This window comes from Sarcophilus harrisii, chromosome 3 (assembly GCF_902635505.1).
Source record: "Sarcophilus harrisii chromosome 3, mSarHar1.11, whole genome shotgun sequence".
Taxonomy (NCBI): domain Eukaryota; kingdom Metazoa; phylum Chordata; class Mammalia; order Dasyuromorphia; family Dasyuridae; genus Sarcophilus; species Sarcophilus harrisii.
This window is the reverse complement of record NC_045428.1, coordinates 355,650,397-355,665,161: the sequence shown is the minus strand read 5'-3', so window position 1 is coordinate 355,665,161 and position 14,765 is coordinate 355,650,397. Positions and strand designations below refer to the sequence as shown.

The 14,765-nt window shown below is 32.5% G+C and overlaps 1 long non-coding RNA gene across 3 annotated transcripts in view; it reads right to left on the bottom strand.

Moving 5' to 3' along the window:
- Positions 1 to 14,765, bottom strand: part of LOC111719746 — a 221,677-nt gene that overhangs the window by 198,140 nt on the left and 8,772 nt on the right. Inside the window, exon 2 of one of the 3 annotated variants that reach the window (XR_004233042.1) lies at positions 13,398 to 13,465. The exons of 1 other annotated variant lie outside the window; for it this stretch is intronic. This is a non-coding gene — a long non-coding RNA (uncharacterized LOC111719746). Of the gene's footprint in view, positions 1 to 13,397; positions 13,948 to 14,765 lie in introns of those variants that run through there. One more of the 3 variants, XR_004233041.1, reaches the window with a different exon arrangement.

Sequence of the window (14,765 nt, the reverse complement as noted above, 5' to 3'; positions counted from 1 at the left end):
GGTTAAGTATATCTATTATGATGTGACATTTCACTTTAAAAAAATGAGACAATAAAATATTTAGGTAAATAAAATTTAGTCTTTGCTAAAGTTACAAATGAATATGTGTATATATATATATATGTATGTATGTATATATGTATATTAACTTTTAGAAAGTAATTGCAACTTTTTAAAAGTTGAAGTTGCATCCTCTTATTAAACTAGGTATCAAGCATATCTACTTATTAAACATGCAAACTCTTATTAAATTAAATGAATGATTTTGAGAAATAGATTGTTGAGAAATAGAAAGTTTAGAGACTTTAAATTCAAATAATCAAGCTTTTAAATTATTATATAACTCATCAATATTTACTATAGAGCTTGCAAAGATAGTGATGAAGTTAAAACATGCCCACATGAAAATTTGACATTCCCATTCAAACTGACTTCATTTGTAGCATATTAAGTAATCACTTCACTGTCAGAACAAATTTGCCACTTCAGTCTCATCTTTGTTAACTTTGAAAAATGTAGGCATATTATTGTAGGAATTACTATTGAAAATATCCAGTAATGTCTATTGTTTTGCCTACCCTATCTCTTCACTACTTACAGGATTTTACATTCCATGACACAGTCATAGTAAAATCCTAGCCCTCTTCTCTACTTTATAGTCTTTCCCCTGGCAATCTCATTCACTGCCATTGCATCAAATACTTTCTTTATGAAAATGACACTGAAATATATGTCTCTAGTCCTGAATTCTTTTTTCATTTCCAAACTTAGATCTCCCAACTACCTACAGATGGATTATGTGTTATACATGGACACATCACTTCAATGAAAGTATGATGAGAAGCAATTTTATCTTTTACCTAAAAGCCCTCTTTTTGATAATTTTGATGTTCAAACCTTGGTTGTTATCCTAAATTCTTCCTTATGTCATGTTATCTCTTAATATCTTTCTGAAAACCTTTAGTGGCTCCCTATTGCCTACAGAATAAATAGCAACTTTTTCAAAACCAATATTTAAGGCCCACTAGCTTTTATGTTTATTACCTCCCTTTTATCTTTTATGTTCACACCAAACATAAACTACATTTTGCTTCCCAAACAGGTTTTGGACCTTTCCTCATACTATATTCCCCCATTTCTGTCACTTTCTCAGTGCTCTTTTTCATAGGTAATCCCAACTCAAAGGTCACTATAGTAAGTCATTCTTAAAATCCTCTCAAAGAAATTTTTCCCTCTTACCTAACACTTTGTTTGCATCTTCCTAAAACAAATATTAGGTAACAGCATCTATTATATATAAAACTATGTTTGTATCCTTTTAGCCTGTAAGAGGATAAGCTTGATAACTTTTCACATCCTTAATCAGCACAGGAATCAAGGAACCCAAAAATTCAAGAAGCAAGGGAATGAAGAATGAATAGTTAAAATACACATACTAGTATATACAATTTATATTTATAGGGTTGTATACCACTTAAGAAAACTTCATATGTTAAAATTTTTAACACAAACATTACTGGCTTTCATATAGATTTTTAAAAATGTACTTGCTGTTTGTCATATTTACATGCTTGCCATAAACTGACATAATAATTTTGTGGAAGGGTCTAGAAGTCATAACTGAATAACCACTGCCTTAAAAAATTAAGATTATCTCTGAGATTTTTTTCTAATTCAATGATTCTAAAGTGGGAAAGGAATGACATTTTCAGTAGGTTAGTGCTTAAAAGTGTTTTAACTCCAAAATATACAATTTACTAATCCTTTTTTGTAGAGGGTCACACACAGTCAGTGGGGAAACTCTGGGTGAGGTACAAGACCCTTCAGCCCAGAGAGAACCTACTGACAATGTCTGGTTTAGCTCCCCATCTCCCCCAAGGGCTCTTGACCTTCCTGAGGAGTCATGGAGCCGTGTTGTGATTGAAACAGGGTAATAGCAGATGAACGAGTAATACCAGGTAGCAAACTACATACAACAGCAAGGTGTTTATGTGGTCCTACGTGTCAGAGTTGTTTTTGTTACATTATATGAAAGGGAAAGTTCTTGAAATAAATGGACTCCATTTTCCCACCATCCTCGGGAGTCCTGCCTCATCACTTCTCCACTATAGGAAGATATAGTTTAATCACCCCAGTATGGGGGCTCTAGAAAGCATGGTACGTTTTGTCACCCCAACTTGGGGGCTCTAGAAAGCAGGACACAATACTTTTTTCACTTGTGGAATTAAAGAACCAGCATTTCTGACATTATTTTTCAATTTCTAACAAAAATACAAATAAGTCACACTTTTCTACACTCTAGAATGCTGCTCTCTCAGCAGGCAAATGTCCCAGGCCAAGTACACCACCTATGTTAACTTCTCTGATCTAATATTTATTCAATACTATCTTCTTTCATCACATACAAAATTCTTAAAGACTTTTCCTATTGCCTTTTCTCTTTCAAGACCACCAAAGACAAACTTATTCTCTCAAGTGTATACACAAAGATTTGCCCCTCCCTACTCTTCCACCCCTTACCTACTTTGAAGCATTCATTTGCTACAGGAAAATCTCTGCCATCTCTTTTACTCCCTTTGTTCCAACAATAAACCTAAAAAAAAGATTTTAATTCTTAGAAGTAAAGTAGTCCTAGTGATATACCTGCAACATGTAAAATCCAAAGTTTTGTCAAATAAAAAAATAGGTCCAAGATTAAAAACGAGCAATAAAAATTATTTCCTGCCCAATTTTAAGCGATTCTTGTATCAAAAAAATTCATTAAATACTATTTATATTGCAACCAATGTTAAGTTTTTGTTTTGTTACTAGTGCATAAGTTTTTTGTTTTTGTTTCTGCTACTATTTCTATTATATACTAGCTTTTTTGTACTGTCTTAAGAGCACCTTTTAAAACATGATTTCTATATGAATATAATATTTCAATATTCAAACAATAAATATGCAAATTAAGTTTTAAAACACAAGCCATTTGTATGTGGGAGATAACCAGAACTAATATTTTTCCTGTTGGTGATGATGGGTACTGCTTTTATACACACACATACACACACACACAGACACTCTGCACCAATTCTTAGCAACATTCTTAAGACACTAGTGAAATATGAGTAAAGAACTAAGAATTGATGGCCTTTATTCCATTTCATTAATTAAAAGTCATTTGTACTTTTGATATAAATTTAAAGACATTACCCTTGTACAACTTTCTATTAAAATACCTCTTAAAACATTTATGAGCACCCCACATTCTACTCCCTGTAATGGTCCAGAACTCTTGTACTTGAAACAAGAATTCTGACAAGGTATTAAGTCAGTGGAATTGATGAGACAATGGACATCTCATTTAGCGTGGTGATTAACAGTTCTCTAAGTTCAGTATGATTGATTTAATCTTACAACAAATAATGGTTCCCTAGTGATATAATTGGTTTACACTTGGTATACTACATATAAACTGGGTCAAACTCAGACAAGAACAGACTCGGAGAAGACAGAGGACTGGAGGCTAGAGCACAAGCTCTTGGACTGAGACAGACTTCAAAAGACAGAGCCTGTGGTGGTGGTCCTCCCAAGACATATTCTGAAGGACCTCAAGAAAGTAGGCCCGAGCCCCAGGCAAGGAAACTAGACTGTGAAAGAGATAATAAAGAATTTGGACTTTATCTATTTATGCTACAATACCCCCACCAAAAAAAAAAAAAAAAAAAAAAAAGTTCAATCTTAGAGAAAAAAAGTATGTATTTAATCTTCTACATACTTATACTGATACTTATACTTAAATGGTACTTGAAAATCTGCAAAATACTTTACACAGAACTATCATTTGATGTTTATAAATCTGTAACAGAAGTAATACAAGTTATTATCCTTCTTACAGAAGAAATTGTGTGACTGGGAGTACACATTTGGTCATTTAGTATCAGAGGCTAGGCACAATTCTTCATCATTTTCTTTTCCATTTAATAAGAAAAACATCAGTTTGAATGTAGTCTCTGATATGTGCTAACTATGAGATCTCGAGCAACTTCTGGATGTAGGAAAACCAGATTCTTATATTTCTATGCTGCTTATACAAAGTGATAGAAAATTTACCTTAAGCACTATAGGAAATTAATTAGGAAAAATAATAAAGACAGTAATTCCAAAATAAGTGGAATAAAGTTTGATTTAGGCACAGTTCCTTGTTCAGAACATAAAATGAAAATATCTGTTACTGAGCCTCAGTAATAGCCCATACTTTGTAGCAGGTACTAACTAAACTTAAAAGGAAAAACAGCACTTCCTAATTATTTTTATAGTTTAAATTGGCTTTAGATATTTTTAAAAAGTTTTATAAAGCTATTTAAAAAAATGAACTTTTTGTTTGGCCTTATGATCTATATTTTTCTATTTCTATTTGTAGGCATTTAAAGCTTTATGTCCAAACAGAACTCATACTTTTCTCCCAATCCCTATATCTTATAAATTTCCTTATTACTGTCCAGTGAACCAAACTCCTTTCATTTACACAGGTTTATAACTTTAGTGTCATCCAAACTTCGTACTCCTCCAACATATCAATTCATATTGATTTAACATATTCAACATATCAACATAATCCAATTACCACATCATGTCATTTCTATTTTTACAATATTTCTCACATATATATCCCTTCCTCTCAACTCAAATAAAGAATAAAGGAGAATAAAAGAGGTCAGCAGTACTATACTACTGATCAGTAACCACCAAAATTATTTAGTTCTTGTTTTAAAGAGAACATAATGTCTATGGAAGAGATCAGGTGTTTTAACAGAAGAAAATGAACATAGAAGCACACTAAATGAGTGATACATGCAAAGACCTCAGCTTTGCAAGTTAAATTCTTATTGGGAAGGGGAAGGAGGAATGGAGGGGAACTTCCGGAGAAACTGAAAAGAAATCTGACAGAAACCAAATAGAGTTCAACAAATCATAACATGTATACAAAAAAGTTCAATATGAATACATGACTTAGGCATAAAAAGTCAGTCATATCATAAACAAATCCTAAGAACAAAGGAAGAAATTACCTTTTCAGATGTGTATAGGGGAAAAATTCATGATCATGCAAGTTATTGAGAATTATATAATAGAAAACAGACAATTTTAACTATATAAATTTAAAAAGTTTTTACATACACACACACACACACACACACACACACACACACACACACACACACACACACAACCCAATGCAGCTAAAATTAGAAGGGAAACAGTTGGGGGAGGAAGGAGCTTTGCAAATTTTTTTAATAAAGGTCTCATTTCTTACAACTATAAGAAAATGACTCAAATTTTTAAGAACAAAAGTCATTCCCCAAAAGACAAATAGTGAAAACACACTGAAGCAGTTTAAAAAGGATGAAATCCAAACTATCAAACAGGCATAAACCAAAAAAAAAAAAAAAAAATCTCAAAATCACTAATAATTAGAGAAGAACAAATTAAAATCACTGCATCCTTTCTCTCAGACTGGCAAAGATAACTTAAAAATGAAAATGACCATTGCTGGAGAGGCTGTGGTAAAATAAGCATATTAATCTACCACTACTAGACCTCTGACTCCATCCAGCCATTCTGGAAAGCAATATGCCTTCAAAGTCACTATAGTGAGATTGATCCATATATGTCATTATTATTAATCTATACCTCAAAGACAACAAATGAAATGAAAAAAGATCCATATAAACAAAAATGTTTATAGCAGCTCTTTTTGGGGTAGCAAAGAACTGGAAATTAAAGAAATACCCAATGTGTCTGGAATATTAGTGATAAAATGACAAAAAGGACATTTTCAGAGAAACCTGGACAGATTTGAGAATTGTTCTGGAATGAAGTGAGCAGAATCAGGAGAATAATTTATTCAGTAACAATAACATTAGAAAGACAATTATTTTTAAAAATTTAAGGATTCTGACCAATGCAATGACCAACCACAATTCCAGAGAAGCTATTAATTGTATCTTAACAAATAGTCCCTTATATAAGGGGAATTATCCCAATGCAAAATAAGACATTTTTGGATATGGCAAATGTATTTTTCTGTTTGTTTCTCTGTTTTCACTCCATTTTTCCTCTTCTACTCTGCTATGTTTTAGCTTTAAGGAACAAGATGCCCCATCCAGAATACTCCTCTATCTCATCTGATCTCATTACCACACTGCTAAGTAAAGGCTTGACTGAGACCACTCTCTTCAGCCTACCCCATCCTCTGACTGGAAGGGTTAAAAATACACTAGGGGAAGATACTGGACTTTCAGCTTATTCTACTCTATCTGCTGCTCTGCCTGATGTCAACTTCATGGAACAAAATGCTTCCATGCTGGTACACCCTTCTCCCCCTCGACTTTCTTGCCTCCTTTGCACATATGTTGTTTTCCTTCCCCAATTGGAGTCTAAGTTCTTAAAAGGGGCAGGGACTACCTCTCTTTTTATTCATTGTATCCCCAGCTTTTAGCATAGTGTTTGGTCACAAGCAGGTACTTTAATAGATGTTTTATTAGATTTGTTACGAGAGTTTTTTTGTTTTCTTCTCATTTCAAGAAAGGGGGGAGAATGAGAAGGCTATAGAAACATGGTCTCCAACAAACTAAAAAAAAAAAAAAAAAAAGGTTTAACAGAAAGGTCCAAAGGAATTACAAACTAAACTAATTTAAAATATGCTGAAATTACAGACTTTCATGTACAATTTCCTACTGTTCTACAACACATATGGATATGCTATTTTATTTGGTGTTTGTTACAAAGAGAATAACAATGGGGAAAAATTTAAGAAATAATCAAGAAATTAATCAAATAATTTTTTTTTTGTAAAAAAAAATGGGAGTTTGTTAAGGTACAACTAATAGTCAAGGCAATAAAAGTGATGAATTTTGATGTGATTAATGAAAAATCAGGGAATATATGTCAACGAACTCAGTGACAAAGCATGAAAAACAAGTGATCACAGCAAAAGAAAGGCATATATAAAAAGTTTTTTCCAAGATATAAAAATATGTAACTTTTTTCAATATATTTATTTTACTTTATTTAAAGTAACTTACACAGCACAATACATGATAGTTTACAGTGAAAGCTTCAAAGACTAAGAAAAATTAGAACTAAGAAAATGTTAGAACATTTAACATTTAACTTATGAGAAATCAGCTCCAATAAAGAAGTAGGGATAGAAAACATTAAAAATCATTTTGCCAGGAATGAATAATGGAGAAATGGAAAGTCTAAACAATTCTTCCTAGGAGTTTTATATTCACAGTAAAAGGGCCTATAAAGATAATAGCTAAAAGTTAAAGCAGAGTCAAGTGACGGTTTTCTTTAAGTATAGACTAAGCATAGACAATGGGAGAGTAGCTAGGAGAAAGAGAAACTGAAGATGCAAGAGAATTTTCAGTGGGAGAAGCTCCTAGAGGAGACAGAGAATGATGGGATCAGGAGCACACAGATTAACTATGGCAGAAAAGGCAGAAGAAAATGGAGAAATGGAAGGGTAACAAGATTTAAAGTAAAAGAGAAGAGGTTATGGGCTTAGCTTACTCTGATCAACACAATGATCCAAGCAAGACAGCTCTGAAGGACTCATGATGAAAAATGCTATCTCCAAAGAGAGCTAATGAACTCTTGAGTGCATAATGAAGTATAATGGTTTTTCATTTCCATTTTCTTTTTTGGGCAACATGGCTAATATGGAAACATATTGTATGATTTCACATGTATAACTAATATCATATTACTTGCCATTTCAATGGAAAGAAGGCCTACTGGGAGGGAAAAAAATAAATTCAATCCTTAAAAAATGAATGCTAAAATAAATAAATATGTGCGTGCGTGCACACACACATGCACATACACATACACACACACACACACACACACACACACAGTGTTTTCTTTTTTCTAAAATTTTGTCCAAGATAGTTGAACAAAAGTAGCCATTTCTTTGATAGCTATACCTTCCTCCCTTTCTGGAAAATTAAGACATATGCCTGTCTCTAGTCCTGTAATGCTTAATATTTATTCAATTTAATAAAAAGGAGAAAAGAGCTTATGACAGGCAGAATCAATTTTATCAATAAAGTAGGAATTGTGATGATCTGCTACAGGAATAGAAAAAGAATAGTTTTAAGGATTTAAAGAGAGACGAAAAGGTTTGAAACAATTGCTGCGAGGAGCACATTTAATTGGGGAAAAATAAAAGGGCTGTCTTACATTTAAGGTCCAGTTAAGATTAGATCATATAATTTGCAGTGGACCAGATGTAATTTTCTCCAATAGCATTCAGTAGCTTTCAAATATAGACAACTCAAAATTCATAGCAAAACAGGAACAAGAAAAGGACAAGGAGCTCAAGGTAGAGGACATTCCACAGCTGAATTCATTACTTATAAAGCCTGGGAAGGAGGAAAGAAAGCCAAAGAATCAGGTAAAGCTTGGAGAGAAAAGGGAACGTTCAAGAATGAAAAGGTACAATAAGGATGAAGAATAAGTTTAAGAGGAGTGAGACAACAGGAAAGGTGCCAGAATACATAGATATGATCAGTGAAGGAAAGTTCAGACCTCATCAACCTGAGCTTTGTTTGGAGAGCACTTTGGGGTAATGAAAAATCTAATGTTGGACTCTCTATGAGTTGCTAAAATGGAATGGATATGGAGATCTAGGAGTTGAGAGAGAGAGACAAATATGTCAACATATTTGAGGAGACATTAACATGAAATGTAAAGGAGTTTTCTACCTCAGTAAATGATAATTTTAATACACAGAGATTAGGGGAACAAGAGGTAAGAATTTACTACTCAGAGAATAGGGTTATTATCAGCTGATTAGAGCAGAGAACAGTCGAGCTAAAAGCAATGGTGGCCTGGATAAGCAAAGGCAGCCATGTAATGATAAACAACACTCATCTCCTCACTAAGATGAGACTTTTGCTTCTTTGGATGTTATGAAAGAGGGCAGAAGAACAGACACTAATAGCAATGAATTTTTAGTAAAGGAGGCTACTAATCCTGAGAAACAGGCTTTTTTACTCAGCAGAAAGGAAAAATAAAATCCTTTGTTAAAAAATATTCAGTGGTTCTCTAATGTCTACTAAAGTTCAATTGCCTCTACCTAATATTCAAGACCTTCTCCATTTGGGAAGGCACTCTTCCTTTCTAGGTTTATTCCATGTTACAAAAAGTTTAGACATTTTACACTTGAGCCAACCTGAGCTCTTCTGCTTCTGAAGTGCTCTATGCCATCTAATAGTTCCATGCCTTTGCTCACATGTTCACCATGGTTGGAATTTTTTCCCCTCCCCATTTGTGAGGCCTAATTCAAATGCTACCTCCTGGAAGAACCTTTTCAGTTAGTGATGACCTTTGCCCTCAGACCCCACAAAGCACTTGGCTTTGCACCTTTTAAAGCATTTCAAAATCAAAATTAGACTGAGAACTCCTTGAGAGCAGTGTCTGGCACTTAATAAAATGCTTGTTGACTGAATGCTGATTGACACAATGGTATGTTATGGTTGTATCTGTGTTGGCTCCCAACCTTGCCTAGAAGGACAGTGGAATAATGTTAGCTGAACTTGTTTATCTTCTTAATTGCCAAGCACAAGAATTTGCACTTGGAAATAGTTAATGTTTATTGTATAGTGGATTTTTCAGTACAGTACATGTTTGCAAATGTGTAACTATGGATAGCAAGGTTGTCTCAGGGATAGAATGCTGGATTTGGAGGCAAGAAGATCTAAGTTCAAATTCAGCCTCAGCAATGTACTGTTATCCCAAATAAGTCATTTAAATGCTGGTAGCCTCAGAACGGGTTCCTCATGTGTAAAATGGGCATAATATTAAGATGAGATATTTGCAAAGTGTTTTGCTCTCTATAAATTTTGGCTACTATTATTAATTCTTTACTTTGTACCATTTTTGTAAAATATTGATAGCAGGAAGAAAGGAGACCCTAGATTCCTGACACACCCAAGGATATTTGCAGATTACACTGGTATGATCTATTGGGCGGAAAACAGCAATAATAACAATAAATAACAATTAAGCAGTTTCTAAAGACTTTGCAAAATAATTTACATGTTATTTCATTTGATCCTTTAAATAACCTAATGAGATGAGTGCTATTATTATTTCCATTTTACAGATGAGTAAATAGACTGAGAAAGGTTAAGTGACTTGGCCAGGGCAACACTGGTAGTGTCAGAGGCAGAAATTAATTTGGTTTTTCTTGACTCCAAAATTGATAGTTGTATCCTCTATTTCACCTATTTGGTCATTATAGATTGTCTTCAAGAGAAATTCAATAAATAATGTCCTTAAGCAAAACATAACGATGTCAGTCAAATTTAAAATTAAGAACAAGAACGGAGACTGCAAAAGGAAATTAATTTATTTCCTATTCTCTTTAACCATAATTCAATTAATTATAATGTTATAATCATGAAAACTTATATTTCTAAAAGAACTGAAGGAAAAAATCCGATAACATTTCTATTATCCATTCTGATGACTAATAAATCTTAATAAAATTATACTGTTAATTGGATCAAATTTAAGCTTTTCATGTTGTTACTTACATATATTTTCATACAGACTATTTTGGTGAAAACTGAAAGCAGCTGGCTATTCTCTTTAAGAAAGGGTCTTCCTGTAGGTAAAAATGTATTTAACATTTCCTCAAACTTCACTAAAGCTGAATAAACCATCAATTTAAATTTTGCTCTCAAACTTTATTTTCGTCTCTTTTAATAATATTTGTGACTCATCTTTAGTTGTAATACCCAGAACGGGACATACTATTATGTTAATGTCTATTACCCCACTTTTAGACAGCTAGATGATAAAAGTGCCTAGACTACTAAAACTGGAGTTGGAAAGAGATCAATTCTAATCTGATTTCATTCACTCATTTGCTGTGTGACCTTAGGGAACTTTTCCTTTTAGCCTCTGTTTCCTTAGCTATAAGATGGGGCCAATAATAGTATCTATCTCCACGATATTATATCAGTACTAGCTATTATTATCCACTTATTTTACATTATGTAAATGCTAGCTATTATTTACATATTTAAACAATTCAAGAAAATATATATTATTTTAAAAAACAACTAACTCCTTTTGTTTAATTGCATTTCAAATTAAAATTATATATAACTATTTACTGTATTATATTTTTGAAGATGGTTTTCTCCCCTTAAATTGATTGTTCTGAAAAATGACTAGTCTATGGAAAATCTTAGAAAAGTGTTAAGTGCTAAAAAGTGTAAGATAATATCAGTAAATACTTTCCCCCTCTATTTCCTTACTTCCCAAATGAAAATTTACTTTATTTCAAATTTTTTCTTAAGTACTATCCCATTGATACATAAAATTTCTTTTATTTGGATTATTTTTTATGCCCAATTCTTTCATTTCTATTGTCTAAATTTTGATAAACTCCAATGTCCTTTTAGTTTTCTAGAGTTAACTCCATATAATTTTTTACTATTCTCTTGCTCAGGATATTTAAATTCTATTTTTTTTTTTTTTACATTAAATACATGTTTATATGTTGCTTTAAAAACACTGTGCATTTTCCATGTTTATGTTCTCTTTCCTCAAAGAAAGGTAATATTAAATTCAAATCCAAATCTTTTTAAAATTTGCTGCACACAACTGAAATGACTGTCATTGCAAATAAACCAAAGATGCTCTAGTTGTTCCTGTACTGATGGAAAGCACAGTAAACAATACACATAGCAAACAGAAACATCTAGAGGACTTAACTATTTATAGTGATTATACACTACATACCTTGGATTACAATAGCAAACACATGCCTACCTATTTTATGCCAATAATCAAAGGTAATCAAATAAAGCTATTTTTATTATTGTGTCTTTTGGGCACTCTTATGTGATTTTAATATATGAATAGGAGATACATGATAAGAAGTAAACATGAAGACACTATTTGACTTGGCCAAGTCAAAAATTTTTTTATAGTTAATATTTTCTAGCCCTTTCAGTCAATTATGTGATTAGATGTGATTTGCTGTATAAAATCATTTACAAAACACTGCCTGTTCCATTTTCATATTTTATCAAAGATGCCCTTGTATATTATATATATATACACTGTGCAGGTAATTATTTTCAAGATTTTACAGAGATGGCAAAAGCAGGTCTGGCAACAAGTTAACCAATTTCATTATCTTTTGTGGGGTAACGAATCCCATAATTGTTTTAAACTATGTTGTCCTGCTATTTTAGATATTTTGAGAACTGATAAATCCTCAACTTGCTTAACTCATATTACCTTCAGCACAGTGTATTCGAATCTAGTCTAGGTGTTCTTTCTATCCTTTTATTAAGTATTTTCCTCAAGCAATATGTTAACATATTCCTTAAAAAAAAAAGTCAGACCATCAATATTCTACTGGTGATACTATATTGAACAGCTTCAACTCATCGACGACCATTCTCTAAAGAATTAAAATCGTGGGCTACCCAAAAGACAGTGCAGAGGCCCATGACAGGTTGTAGGAGGATCCAACAAAGAGAAATGTATAACTAGACAATAAAGTGGTCCAGGAACAGAGTGAGTGTAAAAGATGGTTAGTTGGTGGAGAGCACACATGTTCATCTAATAGCTATGTAATATCCTCTCTCCACCACTTTTCCCCCTATCAAAATTGAACCCCTGTTTCTTTCTATGAAGTCACAGACAAGAATCAGACAGACTGACAAGGTGTGGACAAGCTGCAATCTACATCACTAAAAGGATTATCAACACTGATGAGAACAAATTGAGTGATGTATTGTAAAAGCATTGATTATAAACATAACATCAAGGATAATGTGATCAAATATAAAAAGCAAGGTCAAGACACACTTAGGCTCCAATTCCACCTGATACTTATTATAGCTCTGTGACAATGACCAAACCCCTCTAAGCTTCTTTCTGCATTCACAATATGGTAATAACATGCAGAGTATCTTCTACCTAATAGATTTCATGAGGATAAAATGAGATATAATAAAGGCATTTTGTAAACCTTTAAGTCATTAGACAAATATCAGTTAGTAGCATAATAATCCCTCGCAAATCTAGGCTTTTACTTTGTTTAAGACTGACCCTCTTGATTCTTGACAAAGTCATGCTGACTTTTTGGCCAACACTATAGCTTGTTTAAAGTGATGATAATCACATTTGACATGTATCTAAGGCTTTTAAGGTCTGTATAACATCCCAGAGAAGTGTGGGATATCATTTAATCTTTATAACAACCCTGTGAAATATATACCATGGATATTACTATGCCCATTTTCAAGGTATATGTTAGGCTATGTTTTCTATGTATTATGAAGTCAGGCAGGGCTGCAATTTGGAACAATACTCACTTTTTATGTTTTTCATGGTTCATTTCTAATCTTCATTCTCCAATATGATTCTTTATTTTTCAAAAAGTCTTCTCATGGCCCAGAGAAAATGGAGAGTTATTTCAGTATTTAGAGTCTTGTAATCTGAATATATACCTTTTAAAAATAACCTTTTGCCAACTCTTCACCTATATCCCCCCCCCTTTTTTTTTTAAATAATAGTTTTTTATTTTCAAAGTACAGCATAGTTTTCAAGGATAGTTTTCAACATTTGCTCTTGCAAAACCTTGTGTTTCAAATTTTTCTTTCTTCTTTCTCCCACTCCTCCCTTACCCCTCTCTTAGAAGCAAGTAATCCAATATAAGTTAAACATATGCAATTCTTCTATACATAGTTTCACATTTATCATGCTGCACAAGAAGTCAGATCAAAAAGGGAAAAAAATTAAGAAAAAAAAGCAAGTAAACAACAAAAAAGTTCACCTATATTTCAATGAAGTTTCTCCTATTTCCCAGAATACTTTTTGTATTTGTTTGTGGATATAAAATTTAATGAAAATCAACATGCCTTATATTTTATGTTGTTTAGTTGTTTTCAGTCATGTCTGATTCATGACCCCTTTTGAGGTTTTCTTGGCAGAGATATTGGAATAGTTTGCCATTTCCTCCTGCTGCAAATTTAATAGATGAGGCAAACAGTATTAAATGATTTACTCAGGGTCAACAGCTAAAAAGTTTGGAAAATCTGAATTCAGATCTTCCTGACTCTAGGCCCAGAGCTTCATCTATTGTGCCACCCAGCCACTCAATAGACACGTGTATATATGTGTGTATGCATGTGCACATATATCTTCTATATGCAAAATAAATCACTTTTGAAAAAGTCAATCAAAATAAATTATATAATGAATGAAATGTTATTTCATTAAAATTATGTTTTTTAATATTATTATTAATATTAAAAAGTCAAACATAATTAATAGCAAATTCATCAATTGTTAATGGGAGAAAAAAAAACTTGCCCATTAAATTCATTTATTGACTCATAACATAAAATTTTATGAAAGACAGAACTAGCCTTGGACATAGCACTGTTTCTTGACTTAGAAAATTTCTATTAAAATCCTATTTTTTATCTTCCCTTCTTGTATAACTCTGGGCAAATTAATGCTCCTGGGCCTCAGTCTCCTCATCTGTAAAATGGATGTTAGATTATATGGCCACTAAAGTTCCTTATAGCTCTAGGTTAATGATATTATAATCAACAAACAAGCAACAGAAAAGTATCAGACACTGACTTTAAAAATCTTTTGAGTCAATTTACCAACTAAAAAACATAGAAATCACATCAGTAGCATCAAACCCCAAATGCACAGCAAACATAAATTCA